At 43.0% G+C, this 18,099-nt stretch overlaps 1 protein-coding gene and 1 pseudogene across 1 annotated transcript in view; both read left to right on the forward strand.

The window, feature by feature from the left end:
* The window catches only part of LOC126239558 (uncharacterized), a 608,509-nt gene that overhangs the window by 170,395 nt on the left and 420,015 nt on the right, over nt 1-18,099 (forward strand). The gene's annotated exons all lie outside the window — the stretch shown is intronic.
* On the forward strand, nt 6,721-6,838 carry LOC126207790 (5S ribosomal RNA; annotated as a pseudogene).

The following is an 18,099-nucleotide window of genomic DNA, read 5'->3' on the forward strand; positions in this document are numbered from 1 at the left end:
CTCCCTCAATCCGACCTGATAGGGATCCCAAACGCTCGAGCAGTACTCAAGAATAGGTCGTATTAGTGTTTTATAATTGATCTCCTTTACAGATGAACCACATCTTCCCAAAATTCTACCAATGAACCGAAGACGACTATCCGCCTTCCCCACAACTGCCATTACATGCTTGTCCCACTTCATATCGCTCTGAAATGTTACGCCCAAATATTTAATCGACGTGACTGTGTCAAGCGCTACACTACTAATGGAGTATTCAAACATTACGGGATTCTTTTTCCTATTCATATGCATTAATTTACATTTATCTATATTTAGAGTTAGCTGCCATTCTTTACACCAATCACAAATCCTGTCCAAGTCATCTTGTATCCTCCTGCAGTCACTCAACGACGACACCTTCTCGTACACCACAGCATCATCAGCAGACAGCAGCACATTGCTATCCATCCTATCCAAAAGATCATTTATGTGGATAGAAAACAACAGCGGACCTACCACACTTCCCTGGGGCACTCCAGATGATACCCTCACCTCCGATGAACACTCACCATCGAGGACAACGTACTGGGTTCTATTGCTTAAGAAGCCTTCGAGCCACTCACATACTTGGGAACCAGTCCCATATGCTCGTACCTTAGTTAGGAGTCTGCAGTGGGGCACTGAGTCAAACGCTTTCCGGAAGTCAAGGAATATGGGATCCTTCCTAGGATTAGGTGTTGTAGTCACAGGTCCGGTCTACATCACACACCCATCCTCTTACGAGGTCTACCTCGTTCTCTCTTTGCAGTCGGGAGATAATTCATTATCTTTTCCGGCAGTCAGTTTTCTGTCATTCTGTCAACATGATCTTTCCATTTCATTCTGTTCTCTTCTGTCCTGCCATTAAATGAAAAAAATTGAAGATGTGATCTTATTGTTACATTCCTTATTTTATCCATGTTATTAATTACGGCCGATTACAAATCCCATGTACTTCATCTCTGCTGCCTGTACACGTTTCTTTTTTTTTCTATTTTTCTTTTTAATGTCCATGATCCAGAAGCATATACTAAAATAGGTACAGCCATAACTTAGTAGAATTTCGTTTGTGTTTGTTTTCCTGTTTTGCTTCCCGAAGCTATTTCACTTGCTTCTTTTCAATGTCCTTGTCATAGTTAAAACTAGTATCACGTCCTAGAGTATTGTAGTGTAATACTTGTTCTAAAATTTTCTCATTTATTATTATTTTTGATCTGACTCGATTGTATCCTTTGAAATCCATTTTCTTTGTCTTATTTGCAGATATAGTTAAGTTGTAACATATCGCTTTTTGGCTCCCCTCTACATACTGCTCTTCGTAAATTACCTTCTGCTTCCTGTGTAATTATCTGGTCATCAATATATGGTAGAGTATTTAATGGTACGTTAGATCCTAAAAATATCCTAATAAAAACCAAAATAATAAAAAAACAGACGAAGCATTTGTCACTGCGCAAAGAGAATAGGAGGAGGCCATGTCTATGAAATCGTCCACATTAGTGTTGAGTAACATTGTCTAAGAATTGTCACATGTCTCCCATTTCAAATTAAAGTGAAAAGTTCTGCGATTTTGTTGCAAAAGCGTGTCTATAGACGAGAAATGTCTCTCAAATTGTATATAATACAAAATCGCTTGATTGTCTATAGACACTGTCTAGATACTAGTGTGTACAAGAAACTTCCTGGCAGATTAAAACTGTGTGCCCGACCGAGACTCGAACTCGGGAGGTCCCGAGTTCGTGTCTCGGTCGGGCACACAGTTTTAATCTGCCAGGAAGTTTCATATCAGCGCACACTCCGCTGCAGAGTGAAAATCTCATTCTAGTGTGTACAAGGCTTACACGCGAACCTCACCGCTGTTTTTGCTCGCCGATATTCAGCGTGGTCGTGCGATTTCAGACGTCAAATTACAGCGCGTAGCCAAAGCTATCGTCATAGGTCCCTGTCTAACCACAACCTCGGATTTAGTGACATATTCGAAAATAAACATGAAATACTTGTGAAAAGCAATCTCATTGCTGCTCGTTTCATTCACAGTAATGTAAGCTGTACTCTTAGGTTCCTGCCTAACCACATTCTCGGAGATCGTTAAATATTCGGAAAAAGCGGCCAAATACTTTTGACACGTATGAATACAAAGTCATCGCTGGTTTCAGAATCTGTAACAAAAGCGAAGATAGCATACAGCAGGACGCCAGTCCTCTTCCTTCAGCTCCGTAACTCGGTATCTCTCACTACACGACCACGCTGAATATGGCAGTTGTGTACATTATTGTTATTCTGTTGTTATTTATCTGAATTTTTTGCCGCGAATGCGACATAACTGACATTTAATTACAAGAAATCCTAGCGAGGGTATCGCGTTCACGATAAATCTTCGATGCACCAAAAATAACTACAAGGCGCACATGCTGGCTACAGAATAAGGAAGCGAAAAACTGACCAATCAAAGCCGATACCAGTATTTTAATTCAGAATAACCGCTATTTATCGGTATTTGTCTTCTCTCAGTTATAACAGATGTTTCTATTTTTTACTAATAACCAGGTAAACGAAATATCAATTAGTTGTAGCAGCAGTGCTAAAACTTTTCGTTTTTATGTAAACCTTTTTTAAGGAACGAGTAATTTTTAGTTTGTAAAATTTGTATAGCTTTTAAACATCGCGTTATTATAGAAAATGGTAAAAAGCGATAAGCATAACAATGTCAACAGAAACGAGCAACAAACACGCGGCATAAGAATAGGTACTGCATTGCTGAGACAGTAATGTACCTGTTACCAAGTGGTATGCCCTGTGAGATGGCACCCGTGTACTTGCGGTGTACAAGACTTTTCCCATCTGGTCTGTATTGTACTGTCTCACCGTCGTCATCAGACATTAGGTGTATTACAGAATGGCACCAACTCTAGTTTGGAAAATTTAACGAAGTGCGGTATCAGTAATATACAATGACCCGTTTGCTTCAAAAGATTAAAAACTGGGAGAGGCACAACAAACTTGTGACATAATATAGTGGGAAAAGTTAAGACTTATCAGTTCATTCATAGTTCGTTCAAAATGTTCAACTGTGTGTGAAATTTTATGGGACTTAACTGCTAAGGTCATCAGTCCCTAAGCTTACACACTACTTAATCTAAATTATCCTAAGGACAAACACACACACCCGTGCCAAAGGGAGGACTCGAACCTCCGCCGGGACCAGCCGCACATAGTTCCTAATCAAAATAGAAAGCTGCTGATGTGCTACATGTGTCCACATAACGTGCCTTCATATGGATGAAGATGGTGACCGAAAGAACAGATACCATCTTCATATAGATAAGGCTTACCGGCCAATGATCTTCTTCAGTGCGGATGCACTCACATTGCCCGAACTCTTAAGGGAATCGCTAGATTGACTGCAGCGAGTATTCAGTATAGTGGGCAGAGGCACTACAAAGGTAGCGTGTGAACAGTAAGTTGGGAATGTGGGTCTCACGGTGAGCGTGCCCGAGATAAATCCCTGCAGTCGCACTAACCTCTGTGTCCCCGGTGGCTCAGGCGCATAGAGTGTCTGCCATGTAACCAGGAGGATCCCCGGTTAGAGTAGCGGTCGGGGCACACATTTTCGACTGTCCCCGTTGATATTTATCAACGCCTGTAAGCAGCTGAAGGTCTTGATTTCATTGTAATTTCATAATTATCCGGTTGTAGCCCTTGAAAATGGACAAATGTACACGAAAATGGAGTTCTTCACCCTCAGCTATCACTCTGTAGCGCTGACCGTTCCTAATGTCCAGCTAATGGTGTGATCCCGCACTACATCACGATTTTTGAGCACAGTTTCATAACATTAGAATTTATAGGAAAATACTGGTGAGTGTTCTGTAGTAATCAACCGCTAATCACTTTTCGAGAAAAGCAGCGAACGGTGGACAGATTGAGTTTTATTTTATTAGCCTATTGATATTTCGATATTATGTTCTCAAAACTCAAGGAGTCAAAAATTTTCAATCTTTGTTCGATATCTACGTTTAATACGGAAAATAACAAGAATAAAAAACGGAAAATTGGTTATTTCAGAAACCATTCATTTTGAGCAGTTTTAATAGTCCTGTTACACAGGCGTTGAAACAGATATAACCGAAAACCGGTTGTTTCAGCGATAACCGACATGCTTGCGCGAAGTTGAGTTTAGGGTGCTGGCTAGTCTCGTGTCCTTACGCAGGTTCGGTGTGCGAGAGAGAGGACGAATATTCTCCGCGAACGTTGGCGGGAGTTGCCGAATATGACCGATGCTGTCTTGCCTGATAACACAGTCGAGTGAGCACTTCTCGTCAGCCACGCTTACCTGCAACGACGCCGGATGTCACGCGTTTGCACTCGTTTGCATAATGCCTCCAATTTGCAGGGTGCGCATGCGCGACGGAGCCACGCTTGCAACTTTACGCTTCCTGCGTCTTTCCGGCCAGCGCCATTAGCGTAATCGACTATAACGGGTCGTATTGGTTCATCTGCTCGATGTAGTCACGAAATGACTGGACAACAGCAGAACGTCGGTGCTGGACAATCCAAAAAGAATCCGATGGAAGAATGAGTTCGATTTTTTGAGTGGCCATCCTATGTTCAAATGGTTCAAATGGCTCTGAGCACTAAGAACTTAACATCTGTGGTCATCAGTCCCCTAGAACGTAGAACTACTTAAACCTAACTAACCTAAGGACATCACACACATCAATGCCCGAGGCAGGATTCGAACCTGCGACCGTAGCGGTCACGCGGTTCCAGACTGAAGCGCCTAGAACCGCACGGCCAAACCGGCCGGCGGCCATCCTATGTCCCTCTTTCCCCTGGGTTTGTATTGCAAGGCAATCTTTGGAACACTCGTTTCTTTCATTCGTTCCAGATTTTTCTTCCAGTTTCGTTTATATATTTCTATTTGGTCATTTACTGCAACTTAGTACAAGCTTTTGACTGCTCGTCAAAATGTAGCCGCCTGAATATGACTGGAATCTTTTCTCTCCATGTTCCAGGTTTCACTGTCATACAGTTGGACCGGTATGCCCATGATCTTACAGAATTCCAGTTTTGTGATTATTCGTGTATTTTTTTCTGCTTTTAGTGCGACATCCACTCTGATTTCTGTGTAATTTAACATCGTATCTTCGTTAAAGAGCTCCGTAGGTAAATGAAGTGTTCAACTTGTTACAAAATATCATCTTTAGCTACAGCTCTTGTTGTGTTGGCAGAAGAGCCAACACCGTGTGATGAATGGAGACCGAAATGCACGCGTTTTAGCTCACGCAGGCTGGCGTGAGGAGGGAAGGACTATACTGACGAGAGGTCTGGAACATGACAAGGAATTAGAATTCAGAAAGCGGACGGAATTATTTTGATACTTAACTTTAATCCATTAATGATGAACGTCGCTCTTGACGGTACATGATTCACAATATTATCCGTTCAGAATACATTCTTGAAGAATATGGCGCCTTGCTAGGTCGTAGCACATGACGTAGCAGAAGGCTATGCTAAATTGTCGTCTCTGCAAGTGAGAGCGTATGTAGTCAGTTAGCCATAGCTAGCAAAGTTGACTGTACAACTGGGGCGAGTGCTAGGGAGTCTCTCTCTAGACTAGACCTGCCGTGTGGCGGCGTTCGGTCTGCAATCACTGATAGTGGCGACACGCGAGTCCGACGTATACTAACGGACCACGGCCGATTTAAAGGCTACCACCTAGCAAGTGTGGTGTCTGGCGGTGGCACCACAGTTCTGTTTCATATTGGGTATTTCGTATGAAATACCATTACCTAATAACCGGGTCGGAGTAACAAAGTTATTGACGTCCGGCTATTCATAGGGCTGCTACCACAGCAGCAACCAATCAGAGAACACGCTTGGCCGCGCCTCCTGTTTCCTTCACCGTTGTCAAATCTCTCTTCTACTGCAAGAAGCGCCTACTGTAGCCAGTTGTAGCCCAGTTGTAGCCGACGCTCGCGACCGGTAACGTAAACGATTGTGATCCCTTACTTTGCGTGCTTTGTTTCTCTGTGCGGCGAGTTTATTTTGCGCTAAAGAATGTCTCAAGCTTGTAACGGCAGTGTGCAAAAAATGTGGCTGCTAAACTGAAATTTTTGCGATATATTCATGTTTTGCGTGGTGAGACACGTGAGTATGTGGGCTCGGTGCGACAATATTTCGAGAAAGACAGAGACAATGGTACAACTCTGATGCCCCTAAACGAAGGTAGTCGAAAGAACTGCAGACGCCTTGAAGATACACAAAAATACTGACGTCAAAATTTGTAAGGGTAAATACTGTGCAGAACGAGAAGAGGCTGGTTCATCCAAACGGCGGACATCAGCAAAAAAGAGAAGAACAGAATCACCTGTAACAAAATTGGACTCATTTCCACAAGATGGTGTTCGTCGCCACATATATGGATACTAGGAGAGAAAAGAACATCTAACTTTTAAAAAACTGTGCGTTACTCCGTGCGAAACAGAGTTATTCAGTGGCAGCAAAACGTATTTGTTAACGGTTATGAGAGCTCTCGGTTTTCGGTGTAAAAAAATTAATGGACGAAAAATTATAATGGTGAGAGCCAACAAAAGTAGCGTGAACTTGTCGATTTTTAAGAACTGTCGTTAAAGTGCCTTTTGAAGACAATGTGTGGCTCAACGAACCCTGGATAAACGGCGGTCATTCTGTCAGAAAGGCAACGGCCTTGCCGCAGTGGATACACCGGTTCCCGTCAGATTACCGAAGTTAAGCGCTGTCGGGCGTGGCCGGTACTTGGATGGGTGACCATCCGGGCCGCCATGTGCTGTTGCCATATTTCGGGGTGCACTCAGCCTCGTGATGCCAATTGAGGAGCTACTCGACCGAATAGTAGCGGCTCCGGTCAAAGAAAACCATCGTAACGACCGGGAGAGCTGTGCGCTGACCACGCGCCCCTCCTATCCGCATCCTCAGCTGAGGATGACACGGCGGTCGGATGGTCCCGAGGGGCCACTTGTGGCCTGATGACGGAGTGCATTCTGTCGGAAAATACTGCACAGATGATAGCATATATGGAAGCTCTGCTGATCCGGTGGGGAAGGGCTCAAGAATTATTGTCCTGCATGCAGGAGCTGCATGCGGTATCGTATCTAACGACTACCACGAGGAGATGAACCACGACAGTTTTCTGAAGTGGTTCAAGGGGCAACTACCGGAAAACTTAGAGTGGCCGCCTGTCACTGTAATGTACAATGCCCCATACCATTCAGTTATTAAAGATAAAGCTCCAACGATGGAAACGAAAAAACCCGACATTGTTGAATGATTGAAACGCCACAACGTGAAGATTCAGGACTATTTATGTGAGGTGCAACTCATGGAAATAGTAAAGAAAAGTAAGCGACGTACTGTTCACGTTATGGAAGAGGCAGATTAAGAACATGGACACAGGGTTCTTAGGATTCCACCATACCACTGCCACTTTAACGCCATCGAAATGATTTGGGCAGAAATTCAAAGACTGTTAGAGGAAGGAGTGTCACAATGTTGTACGCCACACAGATACGGTTGTTAAAGAAGAGTGGAAAAGTGAAGTCAGGGTCGAGAAAACTGACTGGCATTTACCCTTTGGCTTAATTCATCTTTATTTCTGTGTTTGTATTCCTTATTTTTGATCGACTGGTGTCTACTGCAGTTGCACAATAAAGTGAAGGGTAAGTATCAAGCTGTTTACATTATTTTAATATTGCTAGTTATTGACATGAGCGATTCAGATCCATTGTAATACCCCTTACGTATCTAATACGACAACTGAACGTGATTCATTCTTATTATTATAAAACCGGTGTTGTTCTTGTTGCTTTTTTTCAAGATATACAAATAGAAGGGACACAGTATCATTTTACACACGGGAGTGCGTTTGTTAAGCAGTAAGTACATAACGATCCAGTAAAGCGAACTCAATAGAGCACAATAAAAGGCAGCGTCAGAAGGAAGTTTAAACCGCACAGCCATAATTCGCGCTCACGCAACGGCAAACCGACAACATCGCCCCCTTCCACGCTTTACTGTGCTTCGTTGTCATTCACTTTGGTATTCTGATAAAGGTATGTTTTATGTAGTCCTATCTTAAAATTGTAAAGTTTCCAATAAAGATATATTGATTTTTGTAGTTCGTCTTCAGAATTTGCCGTTAACACAATGTCATCTGCATATAATATCACATTCTATGTTCTTGTTTGCAAGGGCACCTTCTGGCACTATTTCTTTCTATATTTGATGTAATATTAAAAAAAGTAGGCAATGAAGTTGACACTTGAAACCTCCTGGCAGATTAAAACCGTATGCAGGACCGAGACTCGAACTGGAGACCTTTGCCTTTCGCGGGCAAGTGCTCTACCATCTGAGCTACCCAAGCACGACTCACGCCCCGTCTCCTAGGAGACGAGGTACTGGCAGAAGTAAAGCTGTGAGGACGGGGCGTGAGTCGTGCTTGGGTAGGTCAGATGTTAGAGCACTTGCCCGTGAAAGACAAAGGTCCCGAGTTCGAGTCTGAGTCCGGCACACAGTTTTAATCTGCCAGGAAGTTTCATATCAGCGCACACTCCGCTGCGGAGTGAAAATCTCATTCTGGAAGTTGACACTTGTCGCTCACCTTGGGTTATTAAAACCTTTTCTCCCATATAATCCGTCATGTAATTATATTTTAGAAAACTGCCAGTTTGTGGACCCATCTGAAGTAAAAAAGTAATCCATTACCATGTTCTTCACATTATTTGTTGAAATTTCTCGACGTATGTGCTCATCTGCATGCAATTGCTCAAGCTCAGTTACCGATAACGTATCTTCAGTTACATTGCCATCTCTAAGAAGCATAAAGTTACGCAAAACAACACTGGCCTTTATTCAAACTATAGAAAATGGGTGAACCCAATGCATTCTGCTTCTCTTCAGATGACGTTAAGGCTCATGGTAGCATCTGTACGCGTTTCATTTCAGGGGGCTGGCCTGAAAATTGGAAATTTGTGGTAAGTCCTATGGGACCAAACTGCTGAGGTCATCGGTCCCTAAGCTTACACAATACTTAATCTAACTTAAACTAACTTACCCTAAAGACAGCATACACACCCATGCCCGAGGGAGGACTCGAACCTTCGACGGAGGAAGCCTCGCGAAGCGTGACATGGCGCCACAGAGCGCTCGGCTACCCCGCGCGGTGGGGCGGGCCGGCCTGAGACGCGGAAGAATGAAATGGAGCTACCGTACCACACACAACAGCAGCAGCCGCACAAAGAATGTGGAACCGCCGCTGCGACATGCAGTGCAAGCGACGCCCTGTAGACAGCCGCCGAACGAGTGAGGCACGTGGCTTGCACCCAGCTAGAAACTTCGGGTCTAATGAAGCAGCGTCTACCTGACTGACGTGACGTCTCCGCATATTCTCGCATTTAACATCGCTGACAGTTGCTTGCATACGGCGCGCCACAAGTCTGCGCTGTACTATGACAATTTACGGGAGTTTGTGCTTTTGTTTTGCTATTGTGTCCGTACCTAGGAGGGTAAGAAATGATTCTGAGTTCAATATTCATTCTGTTGAAATTGATTTTGTATTTACGATAGCAGTACTGAACAGAGCAACAGGAGGGCAGAACATTAAGAGGCAAATGACAGCAAGTAAAATGTCAGAGACAGGTGCAGAATCAAAATTAATTTAAGGGATATGTGGAAAAGAAAGAGGATATAGAACTAAACAGAGACATGCAACGTAGTTTCGTATGAACCAAAGGCCGTGACATCGGCACTGTCATACCAAAAGAAGATTCTACATCCATCCTTCCCCTAGCTAATCAAAAATGGTTCAAATGGCTCTGAGCACTATGGGACTCAACTGCTGTGGTCATAAGTCCCCTAGAACTTAGAACTACTTAAACCTAACTAACCTAAGGACAGCACACAACACCCAGCCATCACGAGGCAGAGAAAATCCCTGACCCCGCCGGGAATCGAACCCGGGAACCCGGGCGTGGGAAGCGAGAACGCTACCGCACGACCACGAGAACGGGCCTTAGCTAATCAATAATCAAATATGAACCTTTCATCACTTAATTTCATTATGTATTATATGAGAACATCAAAATAAGAAGGAAATTTGCAGTCTTCTTGCGGTAGAGGTGTAGGACGCGGCAGCGCGCCTCCAAACAACAGCTTACCGAAAGATCGTCATCAAGATGGAAAATATGACGCACCAGTTGTTCAAATGTGTGCCGTATTTAACTTAATAATACATGATGTTGCGGAAAGACATGATTCCATTGTGATTACATAATGGTACATCATTTTTAAGAACTTAATAATGGGTCATGTCTTTTCAAAACATATTGTGTTTTTAAGTTAAATAAGGCACACACCTGGACAATTGATGGGTCATAGCTTCCGAACTGAAATATAAATGTCGTGTGACTAGGGCCTCGCGTCGGGTAGACTGTTCGCTGGGTGCAAGTCTTTCGATTTGACGCCACTTCGGAGACTTGCGCGTCGATGGGGATGAAATGATGATGGTTAGGACAACACAGCACCCAGTCCCTGAGCGGAGAAAATCTCCGACCCAGCCGAGAATCGCACCCGGGCCCTTAGGATTGATATTCTATCGCGCTAACCCCGCAGCTACCGGGGGACTTCCGAAGTGATACCGTAATATAGATCCACTCTGGCTTTAATACTCTATCATCACTGTTGCAGCCATACATCGCATCGTCAGTAAAATGGTGTAGCCAACACGTACTTTGCACGTCTGTTGATTAACGTCAATTAAGTTTACTAAAGCCAGGGAATCTTTATCGGCCGAAGAAGACGTGGTGCCATGTCGCTAATTGTTGTCAGTCACACTCGTGACACGGCAGCGCCACGTATCTGAAACGCCATGTTTCACATCGCTCGGTTGTTGCAGCACCTGTGTTAGCCGCGCGGCAGGGCCACCTACAGCTTGCCCCGCATTCCGTGTGTGCGGGCCGCGTGTTGGTGCGTGAGACGACTGCTGGGCGCGTACTTCCGCGTGTGCGCGCATATCAAATGAAAGAGAAAGAAATATAGCATAAGAATATTTTAGGCATTGTGAGAGAGCGCCCGTACAGCTCCCGCTAAAGGTTGGCCTACTAGTCTGTTACGCGTGGGATGCACAGGGGAAGCTACCTGGTTTTGCTTGGAGCGGGAAAATGTTGAAACTGGCGCCAGTAGCTTACAGTTGCGCATTCCTCGTACCAAGCAGCTGCTATCGAATAAATTTCACTCAGATGTAACATGCAGTCCTGAAAGCAAATTATGCTCTTGGAAAGCGGTACCTATTTGTAAACAAAAAAAAGAAGGAATGAAAATGAATTAAGGGTGTTGTAATACAACGCAGTTGCTAAGAAAATTAGCCAACACCGCTTTGCATTCTTGGATAAACCGCAGTTTCATCTGTCACCCAAATATTTTGAAGGAATTATTTTCAACGAGTACGTAAATTGTATAATTTCTTGAGTGAAATATTGTCCGCGTATTACATGAAGTTCTTTTGAAATTTTGACAAATACAAAATGAAAATGAGCATTATGTAGATCTTGTTTACTCGTTAAAATTTCTTTCAGTGCCAGAAAACTGCATGCTTGTTTCGATCATTTACTTTGAGAGAGAACTACAAAAACAGACCATAGTGTTTTCGTGTTTCGATTCGATAGATCCATAATTTTTAAAAAAAAAACAGTGTTTGTTTAAAAGCTGCTCAAGTTACAGAATATAGCAGTAACATTCTAGCAATAGCAGAATACCAACTTTCATTTCGTTATTTCAGTAGAAACTAAATATGTCGCACAATTGCGCGGTCCATGTGTTGTAGCGCTATTCCTGAGGTAGATACTGGTGCTTGGTGACATCACAGCGTCAGCCCATCAGCACAGAATACTTTCTGCTCAGCCTTATTCTTCTGCGGAGCTTGCTCCGCGCGGTGACACGGCATTGTTAACCTGAGTCTGTCTGTCACGCCTTGTTTCGTGAAGCGATCTGCTTGTTTTATTTAGCAATGCCACCGAATGCGAAAAGTGAAGTTGTAAATCCACGCAAGACTTGCAAAAAGAACTTTTTTTTTCTTTTACAGAAGTGTTCAACACCTTCTGAAGTACCGTGCAATGTATGCAAAGAAATGGTTTCCGTTGCTCACGGCGGAAAACACGACATACAACGGCATTTAACATCTGAAAAGCATAGAAAAGCGCTGACCGTTGCAAGTACATCGTCATCGCTATCAAATTACTTCCGTCAAGAAAAATACGGCGATCAAGAACTTGAAAGAGTCGAAGGCTTCTGCGCCTTCCATAAGGTAAACCACAATAAGAGTTTCAGATCGATGGAGTGCACTTCTAAATTAATTCAAAAAGTGTTTGAAAACACGTTTCACTGTGGGAAAACTAAGCGCGAGGCAACAGTAAAACCTATGATTGCGCCGTATTCTTTAGACAGCCTGAAGACAGACTTATGATGTCCCATTTACCTGTATGTGTACATATGTTTCAACCCATAAAGACGTCAACCCATGAAGACGTCAAAATATGCGGTACTTCCATCGTACAATTGGAATTGATGTCAAAATATTAGAAACCCTGAATTTACCTGGCGAAACTGCAGTCATTTTACAGTATAAGATTCTTTATATGGATATTCTCGAAAAGCAAGACCCTAAAGAGAAAATTATTGGAAGTCGTGCTGATAACGCGAATACAAATTTTCGTGGAGTTCACCGTGAAGGACTGTGCAACGTTTTCTTCAAATTTCAAGATGGCTTAGAAGGAAATTAGTTGGTGTCGTATGTGCAGCACACATTGCACACAACGCTATACAAACTTCAGCACATTTGTTACCAGTGGACGTCATATATATTATTGCGAAGATATATTTTGGCATAGATATATTCACAGTGTGTGTAACAGCTCTCAAAGATTTTTGCAAAGAATCAAAGGTGCAGTACAAACGTTTTTTGTGATATAGTAAAACAAAATGGCTTGCATTTTTGTCTGCAGTTTACAGAATCTTGCAAATGTATGTGCCATTGAAAGCTCACTTTTTATCGCAAGAAAAATGTCCGGCTCTACTACATGCATTTTTCTTTAATGAATGCTCGGAGCTGTGGCCAAAATTCGTACACTATTCAAGCTGCATTATTTAACGATTCCGTGTAAATAATGGAAGAAGATAAAATTATGTTTACGGAAATTTGGCCGGCTGGAGTGGCCGAGCGGTTCTAGGCGCTACAGTCTGGAACCACGCGACCGCTACGGTCGCAGGTTCGAATCCTGCCTCGGGCATGAATGTGTGTGATGTCCTTAGGTTCTAGGGGACTGATGACCTTAGCAGTTAAGTCCCATAGTACTCAGAGCCATTTTTTGAACGGAAGTTTCTCCCTTGTTTGTGGATCTGAAAAACAAGTAAACAAACCGCTTAGAAAACGATTACAGTCCTCTGAGCATACGAAATGGGTCAAAAAAGCTTGTGGTGAGCGGGAAAATCGACAGAAATTATTTTATGGGGCATATACGTAACGTCTGTCACATCTGCTCTACTCTCTAGAGAAATATGTTCATCAGTGCATTCTAAACAAATAATTGGATTGAGCAAAAACAATGCCTGAAATAGCTAACTTAGAGCAGGCTTACAAATATTAGCAAATGGTGCAGATGCCTACGACGGCGACGACAATACCAGAAGGTAACTTTTTCGATGAAGTAAGCTGTCTCAAATTACTCTGAAGCACCAAAGAAACCGATATATGCATGCGTATTCAAATACAGGGATATGTAAACAGGTAGAATACAGCGACGCGGTCGGCAACGCCTGTATAAGACAAGTGTCTGGCGTAGCTGTTAGATCACTTACTGCTGCTACAATGGCAGGTTATAAAGATTTAAGTAAGTTTGAACGTGATGTTATAGTCGGCGCACGGGCGATGGCACACAGCATCTCCGAGGTAGCGATGAAGTCGGAATTTTCCCGTACTACCATTTGACGAGTGCATCGTGAATAACAGGAACCCGGTAAAACATCAAATCTCCGATATTATTGCAGTCGGAAAGAGATCCTGCAATATCGGGACCACCAACGACTGAAGAGAATCATTCAACGTGACAGAAGTGCAACCGTTCCGCAAATTGCTGTAGATTTCAATACTGGGCCACCAACAAGTGTCAGTGTGCGAACTATTCAACGAAACATCATCGATATGGGCTTTCGGAGCCGAAGGCCACCTCGTGTACCCTTGATGACTGCACGACACAAAGCTTTACGCCTCACCTGAGCCCGTCGACACCGACATTGGGCTGTTGATGACTGGAAACAGGTTGCCCGGTCGGAAGAGTTTCTTTTCAAATTGTATCGAGCGGATGGACGTGCACAGGCATGGAGACAACCTTATGAATCCATGGACTCTGCATGTCAGCAGGGGACTGTTCAAGCTGGTGGAGGCTCTGTAATGTTGTGGGGCGCGTGTACTGTTCGAATGATATGGGACCCCTGAAACATGTAGATACGACTCTGACAGGTACATGTACGTAAGCATCCTGTCTGATCACCTACATCCATACATATCCATTGTGCATTCCGACGGACTTGGGAAATTCCAGCAGGACAACACCACACACGCCGACAATTGCTATGAGTGGATCCAGGAACACTCTTCTGAGTTTAAACACTTCCGCTGGCCACCAAACGCCGCAGACATGAACATTATTGAGCGTATGTGGGACGCCTTGCAACGTGCTGTTCAGAAGAGATCTCCACCCCTTAGTTCTCTTACGTATTCATGGATAGCCCTGCAGGATTCATGGTGTCAATTCCCTCCAGCACTAGTTCAGACATTAGTCGAATCCATGCCATGTCGTGTCACGGCACTTCTGCGTGCTTGCGAGGGCCCTACACGATATTAGACAGGTGTACCAGTTTCTCTGGCTCTTCAGTGTACGTTGGCAACGAAGTTCTGAAGAGATGGGAAGAGCTGAAGAGCAGTACGGAGTACAGGTCGATAGAAGTGTTCGAAAATTTTATGAACGGCAAATGTCACATAAAAACTGTCTGACCATCGTCCAGTACCTACTCTCTTCACCAGGCACGAACACAAATATCGAACAAGTATTTTAGTTGACGAATGATATGTGGACACCGGAAAAATCGTTACTCAAAGTTGAAACGCTACGTGAAATGCTTATTGTAAAATTTAATATGGGAACTTGTGAACATTTTTATGAAATCCTAGATGAAAGCCCAGAATTAGTCAAAAAATGTCACTCAAACCAGAAATATTAATTTAAAAGTAAATGAACACATTGGTACCTTACGTTTCAGCGCAACCGAGACACTTATTCTTAGTCCCCACTTATACCCACGAAATGTCCCACATTGAGTTTTTGTAAAGCTGGCCGCTTCATACATCCCTTTCAAAGCCCGAAAACCAATTATCAGCCGGCTGCGCCATTTTGTTTTGGCTCGTCTATCGGCGTTCAGTGTCTACCGAGACTACAGGCATGTAACTGCAAACAAACAAAAAATGAATTTACTTTATTTTTTCGAAGTTATAATTAAATAGATTCCAGAACGACACCAGTTACGTAGTACGTTCCACGTAGTCCGTGATTTAAGCAGAAAGCACCGAAATATTTTCTGTAAATATGCTTTTGTATGTATTTCGTGTTGTTAAGGAAATAACTTTGAATTTTTGAATTGTTTGACAAGGTATTTAGGCCGCATTCAGCAAATAACAATTCAAATTTAAAATGGATCCTTCTATAAACACAATACAGAATTTATGATTATTATGCTTCACTTTCCAATAGCACAAGGTGTCTGAAAACTATTCAGAGTTTTTCACAAGACTATTTCTTCTACATGAATGAATGTAGAAGCTTAGACGTAAATTTTTAACTTATTGGACACTTCAGTTTTTACGTTCAAAAGTACCATCCGACTTTACAAGGGTATATTTTTACTTGTATGTACGTACACTCTTGGAGTACAGTTTATAATTACGTTTGGCATCAAAGTCTTCATTTACTTTTCCTAAATGTTGAATGTGCCCTCCACAGGACGCACGATAAACATCCAAACGATGGTTAAACTCGTCGTGTACTATTGTGTGGAGTTGCTGCTGGTACACGGCATCACAGTCCAACCGAAGCTGATGAAGTGGGAGCCACATACACGGAATCTTTCACAAAATTTCACGAAAAAATAGAATGCCGTGAGATCAGGCGTCCATGGATACCAATGGTGCAAGGCGAGATCCATCATTGAAGCAACGTAGTACTGAGAAATTCTCTTAGTTGTAGGTGCTAGTGCTTTGTTGCCTTGACATTTTGAAAAATGTTTTAGGCGTGTTCTCGCGATTGTGGAAAGAGGAGACTGGTCTCCAAGATACACAGGTACCGGAAGTGGTTCCTGTAACCGAGAGAGTTGCTCCAGGGAATCCACTGGTGGCACCACAGGAATGAGCAACTTACAACGGAGCTCAGATAGAATTTCACTTTCAAAGCGTAAGTTAAAATTCATCCCTAGCTGTATCTACATTCATTTATAAAGTATAGTCTTTTGAAATAGTGGGGAATTTTTTTGGAATACGTTGTGTACAACTTTTGCGTAATGGGCTTGCACAGACTAACACACAGGGAGCAGCGAATGTGTCGCGATGGCACCACTAGCGATTGCGCAATGGAGCACTGAAGAAATGAATACGTTCCTGCCCTGAGTAACAAGCTGTTCGCACAGAGCTAAATGTGCGCTAAGTTATAGTTTGCGATACTGAAATCCGGAGCAGCCTATTACAGCGATGCTGATTTCTTAGAATTACTTTTAACGGCAAGAAGAAAAGCATTGTAATAAAAACTTGATAGTTTCACGTGAGTATCCAAAACCGGAATAAATGTTGATTTTCTGTTGGTAAATCCTACCTATTAAAAATGTAATAGTGTTCAGCATGGAGTATATTATTCGCTTAATAGGTACGCCTCAGAAACAGTATTATTCTACCAAACACTGCCTGTCCTTAGTCGACACGGTAGCAGACACTTTAACGTAACAAATTCTTCATACACCTCTTCTTTGCTTTTGTATCTTTATAAACACACAAACACTACTCGTAGTGTACGACACAATCAAGTGCAGCGGAACTGCCGCTAATTTCAAATCTTGTTCTTTCGAAGAAACTGGATGAAACGGCACAGTCCGAATCTCGTACCTGAAGTGTGATAAAAGCCGAAGTCGTCGTGAGCTACATAAAACAGTCCCAACAGCTTCGGTGACAAGTGAATAATAATAGTAAGGTCGTATACAGCAGCAAAAGATAAGCCTCGTATTCTAAATTCTTTATGCGGACCTTTTCTGATGTTCACCTTACATTTAGACTACACGAATATGGTTCCATGTTTCTTGCACTTAATCGTCTAGAATGTGAATAAAGGTTAAAGATGTGCACCTTATTTGAGAGATGTTCACTACGTAAGTGTTATAACCTGCTGCTTACATCCTTTCATGCAAATCCCTCCTTAGATGCAACACTGACAATGTCTGGTGTTTTCATACAATGACGTCAACTTCATTAACCTAGCCACATTTGTCAGTTTCCCCTCTGCTGTCCAGTGGGTTCCGTCAGAAATAGCTCCTCTAGCTTAAACTGCAAAGTTTTATGTTCCCGACACGTTTACCACTAATCTCCCACTTCCCTGAACATTTAGAACAATTTGTGGTGCACATCAGTACCCCCGTCATCATTTGGCCACCACACTATTACGCAGAAAAGAGAATAAACGGTCCCATCTGAAGCTGTCAAGCCAAACAACCACCTATTGCTCCCGTCGCTCTGACGAAACTAACTGGAAGCATTTCCTGTGATTGCTGAGGCAGCTACTACAGAGTGAGGCAGAGGAAAGGGAAGGTTTGACGGCTCGTTGGCTGTCGTGGTGGGGACTTGTGGGTGTGAGGGACATGACCTTGGGCGTTTAGACAGGTGGACGTCTTAGTAGCCATGTGCAACATATGTTTGCTGTAAAGGTATATTACAAAAACTGAGATAGTTTTGTTGGA

The sequence above is a fragment of the Schistocerca nitens genome, chromosome 1 (genome assembly GCF_023898315.1).
Source record: "Schistocerca nitens isolate TAMUIC-IGC-003100 chromosome 1, iqSchNite1.1, whole genome shotgun sequence".
NCBI classification, from domain to species: domain Eukaryota; kingdom Metazoa; phylum Arthropoda; class Insecta; order Orthoptera; family Acrididae; genus Schistocerca; species Schistocerca nitens.